The sequence below is a fragment of the Varroa destructor genome, unplaced genomic scaffold (assembly GCF_002443255.2).
Source record: "Varroa destructor unplaced genomic scaffold, Vdes_3.0 BEIS01000005.1, whole genome shotgun sequence".
Lineage (NCBI taxonomy): Eukaryota > Metazoa > Arthropoda > Arachnida > Mesostigmata > Varroidae > Varroa > Varroa destructor.
The window spans coordinates 3,183,937-3,190,404 of NW_019211458.1; the positions used below are offsets into that span (position 1 = coordinate 3,183,937).

The 6,468-nt window shown below is 40.9% G+C and overlaps 1 long non-coding RNA gene across 6 annotated transcripts in view; it reads left to right on the top strand.

Moving 5' to 3' along the window:
- Positions 1-1,233: 1,233 nt before the first annotated feature.
- Positions 1,234-6,468, top strand: part of LOC111251423 (uncharacterized) — a 53,096-nt gene continuing 47,861 nt past the window's right edge. For 3 of the 6 annotated variants that reach the window (XR_015328562.1, XR_015328563.1, XR_015328564.1), the window contains exon 1: positions 1,234-1,793. This is a non-coding gene — a long non-coding RNA (uncharacterized LOC111251423). The remainder of the gene's footprint in view (positions 1,794-6,468) is intronic. The other 3 variants (XR_015328561.1, XR_015328567.1, XR_015328566.1) reach the window with 1 other exon arrangement.

Here is a 6,468-nt window from a genome sequence, read left to right on the forward strand (position 1 = left end):
CGAATAACTTCATTCGCGCTGCAGCAAATAACTCGCCGAAGTTTCTTTCAATCTAAGTACCGTATGCTGTACATGTCAACTATCGTATGGTATTGATAGCTTCGTTCTGTGTGCTAATACGGTCCTCCTTTCGCCTAAAAATAAATATCAAGCCTGTGCTATGTAGCCGCACGAGCGTATTTCAGTTAACTAGCCGTCTTCATCGTCACTCTATCAATAGGTGATTTCAAATAGGAACAGCTGGCGAAATGTCCTACTATGTAATAGCTCATTGTCTCGCCGCAGTGACCTAAACTTATTTAGATATAGGGTACTGCTAGACATATTCTATATTTTTGTTGTTGCAGGCATTCACACGGACACATAGCCGCTGGATTGCAACATTTTCAAAAAAAAAAAGCAGTGATTAAATCTTGTGAAAAATTCATAGGTATCGTTATCGACCGTCTTGCAAGTCATCTGACATCTTTAGCTAGAGTTTTTTTTTTTCAGTAATTTAATGCATATATAATTATAAATGAAAATAAATATCTATATCGATGCAGTTGCTCAATGGTTAGTCGACCGCAGTCACAGATACAATGGTTCATATCCCCTTGAAACAAGTGCAAGTCGACATTTATTCAAACGAAACAACTGATGGCCCTTGATTCTTGACTTCGTGACTGTTTACCACGCTCTTATTGTCTGATTCTGGCAAGAATCAGAAGAATGGTCAGCGGAGCTTAAACCCCTTTGTTATTGTCAACCCTTGGAAAATAGAAAATTTTTTGGCAGACCAGTGGGGCTTATGCGCAGCACGTTCAATTTTTACCGTAGACTACTGCGCTGCAATCTAATATATGACGCATACATTTCATAAAAAAGGTCACATTCAATATTGGATGAACAAATCCTTTTGGCAACGATCCAGTTCGCACGTGAATTTAAGTCAGTAAACAAACGAATTTGCCCAAATTTCCCCGTTGTTGATGTTACGTGGAACGAGTCCATGTTACAGCAGTATCGCGAGAGAAAATAGCTACTGCCTATTGCACACGTTAAACAACGGCAACATTAGTGAGAGATGCCATCAGATGGAACGAAAAAAAAACAGCACGAACGTGTGCCAGCTTTATTCGAATGACGAAACACGGACGGGCATTGGAGAACAATGCATATGCGTACTATGTGAGTCGGTATACTTTGTTACCCGTTCTCCTGCTTCATTTATTTGATTCACCCGTTTTCCCTCTACGCTGCTCGGTACAGACGGTAGAGAACGTTGGTCGACCGTAGACAGACTTTAACAGTAACAAGCGATTGCGTATTACGCTGGATAGTGCCTGCTGTCCGTTGGAAGGTTTACCAGCTAGGAGGGGCTACCAACTGCATGAGACGAGATTTGCCACCAAGCCACTGGCTGCATAATGTAGTCACCTTAGCCAATACCTGTCCTGCTTCTGTTCCCGGCACAGAACCATCACTCCCCGATCCTCACCTCTGTTCCCTAGCGCCGTAGGTACGACTGCCCCTAGCGGCCTGCACTAAATAATGAATACCGCCGTCGACTGCCAAGATTCCATAGAAACTTGGTGCTCCGTATATTGTGGACGTGACATGAGAGTGACAATGAATTTGCCTGTCGTGCCGTTGTTGGACGGAGCAAAAGGGTGACCGGTTGTGTAGTTGCTTTCGAGAGCATTACGATGGCACGAAGAAAGAGACAGGAAGAACACTGGTGCCACGCAAGGCTATCTTGTTCCTCCGAGACCCACCGCCGTTAGTACCCACCGTCATCATCACAGTCTGTTGTATGTACATTAAAAAGGGGGTGGGAATACAAGCACCTCGTCCTTCTGACTATAGAGAATTGTTGGTGAATAACTATGTGTAGTGGTGGAAAACAGACATTTCCGCAGTGCTGTTTGACAAATCGTCTTATTTTTACAATAAAAACACTGATTGCTTCTTCGTGTTTAGCGCCAGCTTATTAAAATTAGCAGGTTTCAACTTCTGTGTGAAGATAGAAGTAGCCCAATGGTGTCTTTAGGCGGGCAGATTAGTTTACAAAAAAGTGTACATTTCAGCAAATGCTGTCTTGATAAATGAAGAAAGCATTAGCTTTGTCAAACTTATCGGTTTTAGCTTGACCATTGTTCTTCTCCTGAGTTCTTACTGCTTTTTTTTTTGTGTTTTTGTTGCTTTTACAAAGTCAGCTACCCGACTTTTTTAGGGCTACGGTTTAGTTGATAACTCTTTGTTAATCACAGTGGGTTAATCAAAAAGTGATATTTCTTATATTGCATTTTGCGTCTAAAACGTACTACGGCTTTAGCAAGCAGTGCGTCTATGGGCGCGCAGACATGTCCTTATCATCCATTCGACACCGGTATATGGAGAATGCCACAAACTACAGAGAAAGCTACCTCCTGGAAGATCTTACCAGGAAATCGATTCTTTTCTAAGGCTTGCAGTGATCTAAATGCATGCATTATATGATAAAACATACAGAAGAAAACTTTTAATAATACTTTCTAGCTAAATAATAGTTTAAATGAAAACAGTGTCGTGAAAACGCTAACATAAGATGAAATCAAATTTGAGATTTCAAGGTGATGTACCTGTGCTGAGTGTGCGAGAGCATAAACTGTGCCAGCGACAGCCGACATTAGAATATGTCGCTCGTTTTGTACACATGTACATGTACAGAGTGCGCCTACTGAACTGAGATTCTGCTCGAGAGCTTCCATGAATGCATCCATCCCACACCGATGCTACTAAAAAGCTTGTTGCAAGGGCGATGTAAGCACACTTCTAAGCCACGATAATAAACATTGGCTTTAACGTTGGAATTCGAGTAAAAGTCAACTACTAATACTAATAATAATGGCTGGTTCTATTATCATTATTTTCCGCGTGCAAGAAACCTGCCTTAAGGTTACGAACCTTTTTTTTCTAAAAATCTAAAGGGGCAAAACAAGGTTTGTAAACACGTTTTGGGGCTTAAGCGAAAGCCATTTCTTGGATAATATCGAAGTTTTAATCTGGAAATTAGTGGCTCCTTTGGAGAGAAGAGAGAGCAATATCTACTGGAACGAACCTCCAACGACTACCTATTTTTACTTGATGGATCTCCTTGGTAACATATTATATGCTAAATTTTCACTTACGTATCATAAAATGGAAAATAAAGCTTAGAATGGTGTTTGTTTATTCATGATTAGCCAGAAACGATTTCATGAAACGCAGACCCAGATAAAGGTTGCACAGCCAAGGTCGCTGTACTATCGAACATATAAAACTATGCCTACGTATTATAAAATAGGGTCCCCAGTCGATGTTTTCGTCTGCGCCTTCAGCTGATTTTTCAAAGTAAACTTACAGATCTGCGACGGCACTGGCTTGGCAGTCACACGCCGCGGCGTTTCTATTTAAAGCAAATCTTTTTCTGCTGAGACCACCCGTTGAGCTTTGCGTGCAAGCACCTTAGCACTCCTGCAATCGATCGGCCCTCACTACCAGTTTTCTGCGAATTTCCTGTTCCTTAAATGGCGGCACACGTTCCGAGTACACGTGTTCGGCTCACAAAACCCCCTTCGGCGACCCTTTTCTTCACCAGGGCTGATGTAAAAGCGCTTTTATATCCGCTGTGCAGTTTACTAAATGCTTGCATGTCCATCCGTTTTTCCGGAAAGACAAAGCATGATTGCGGGTGTTTTATAGGCTGGCGCAATTTGCAACAGGAGCGCTAAGTCACAGCAGGAGTTGGTTGACGAGTACCCACGGTCAGACGAGGGTCTGCTTGCTGCATTCTCCCAACAACTGCCACTTCAAGACCTCCCGACTTCATACTGGGCACCTCTCGAAGCTTTGCATCCGCAAGGGTGCTTTGTTTCCGTTAGCGGATCCGGTCTGGCTACCGTTAATCCTTAACTTGAAGGCGACGCTGTACACTACAGCAGGCACAAAAGCTTGACCTACTACGCAAACTGGCTGACTGAGGATTAACAGCGCCTTGAACTCAAACGGACTTTAGCAGAAATCGCTTTTCTTGGGTGAACGCGTATAAGTTTTCATCACTTCTGCGGACCTCTGCATATTATTCTCAGTGGAAAAAGTTTGAATTTGAACTTATCCTACGTCACCTGGTCGCCTAGAGCGATTCGAACTGGCACTAAGCCTAATCTGGCAAAACTCTACGTAATTGGAAGAAATCAATCAAATAATCTATTGTCTCCAAGGCCCTGTTATATTAGCCAGGCCCAATGGTCAAGAAACTGTAGTTTCAGTGACAACTTTCCACACTCTGTCAAACGTTCCATCACAGACCGTAACCTGGCAGGCTCGTTGGCCACCGTCAGTTTGATTAGTCTTTCGGCTAGTCATTTTCTCTGTTATGTCGCTGCCACCAATTTTCATTACCGTTATACGAGTACGAACTACGAATTAGCCGCTCTAATATATATAATACACTATATAATATTGATGCGCGTCAAATATTTCCTATCTCATTCGTCTGTTTCTCATTTATTAAGAGTGGAGCAGAATGTTCATAGTTGTCATCGTCGATCAATATTGGTCTTATATTACACCCGAATCGTGAAGCGTCGTTTTATCGTTTTTTACAACCTAGTAATTTTAATTAATTGAATTTTACGTAAAGGCAAATTATTTATTCTAAGGAACGCGGAGGGAACGAAACCTAGCTTAACAGTGCGTTTATGGCTCCTTCCGGAGGGAGCTCTAGTAAAACGAGAAAAGGCATTGGCAAATACAAAAAAGCCTGATACAATAGCCCTGGACATAGTCCTAGTAGAATCTTAAAATGGGTCTCCGAAACACTTGGATTATGTGTTCAGTTTCTTATAGATAGATATAGGTATACACTGGAAGCTTTTCCATGTTTGCACTAAGGGTATATTCTTATTGTGCACTGATTTTGTTTGTATTGTGTGAAAACGTTACTTAAAGCAATTCCTTGAAGCGTGAGACGAACATGTTCTGCGAACCAGCTTACTAATAGGCGAGCTTTTTTAATTGTGATTTTAGATATATAATAGTTTTCTATCATCCAGATGATGCTCTACTTCTATTTATCTCGATTTAAAACGGTCGAAACAAAAGTTGCCCCAATACCGTGGCCAGTAAAATTCAAGGAGCTAAACATGTAAATCTGTCATTATCGTTATTATAGTGTCGTAGATTGGAAAACGTCAGCCTATGTCCTTTAGAGCCTTTTGCTCAAACACGACAATAGGATGAGCAAGGAGGCAGGTGTAAATAAGTCATTAATTTCTACCTGAAAGCGCAATATGCATGCATTATCGTTATTTAATTAAGCGTATTAAAAGCTATCGAATAGTTTGCAAGTGACGAAAGATGTGAGGACCTGGTTTTAGAACGTGTGGCAGGTTACCTTGCCTGACTTGTATCATTTTCCTGGAAAGCTATTTTGTATTTTTAGAATAGAATTTATAGGGAAACCCGAAACAGAAGTAGACGTACTGAACAAAGACAGGAAATAGCGCCGATGGCAGTGATTTTTTAAACGGCTACCAAAGAGACGATACTTTCTGTAAGTAAACTTAAACTTGAGTTGTCACTGAATGCGTACCGCGAAGGAAGTAATTTCCTTGTTTGAAATAAAAAAAAAAAATAAATCGTGGCCCAGTGTTCGATTCTTAAATATAAAAATGGTTGAGACGTTCAGAGTTAAAACAGATCGTGGACACGCTTCATTTCGTGTAATAAAATTCGAAATAATTTAGCTAATTAGTCTACTTACTACTAGACAAAGATGACCGATTTTAGATGAATACGCAATACGACAAAATCTCCGGCACCTCACCATTTCCAATTTAGAGAAGTGAAAAATAGCCTTCGTAGTGAACGCTTCCGTGTAGCGTCTTACGCACCTTTAGCGAACGTTTAGCGCTTCACTTTGGAACTTCGATTGTCCAAAGGACTACGTAGTATCACTTTAGAATTACTGTCAAGATTACCTCGTCCTTTTCCTTCAAGTAGAAGCTTAATTGAGGCAGTGGCCCAAAAAATCGATACTGAATCGCCTCTTCTTAGGCCCTTCTGGTATATAAGTAATACCTTCATCAATGAAGAGTAGCTAAAATAGAATATTTTATAATACGTTTACTCGTTATACGACTGAAGGTAGGATGGAAGATGAAAGACTTTCGATGTGCGTTAGTTTTAATTGTCAGCGTCGCGTTTGGCAAGTAAAACTAATACATCCCTGTAACAGAGGCTAGGCAAAACAGCTGTTTCAAATCCATGAGCTACACAGGTAAGGAATGAAAGCTCGTAGCAGTTTTCCTACTGTGACTATGAATGACTTCTGAAAAGTCACTCAAGGTGGAACTGCTTCGGAATTGCCACTGAATACCTTCTTGTTATTCAAAATGCCACTTCTTGACTAAAAAATGTCCCTTTTTAGAAGTACCGTTGTTTAGCTTTAATTTCAAATAAATC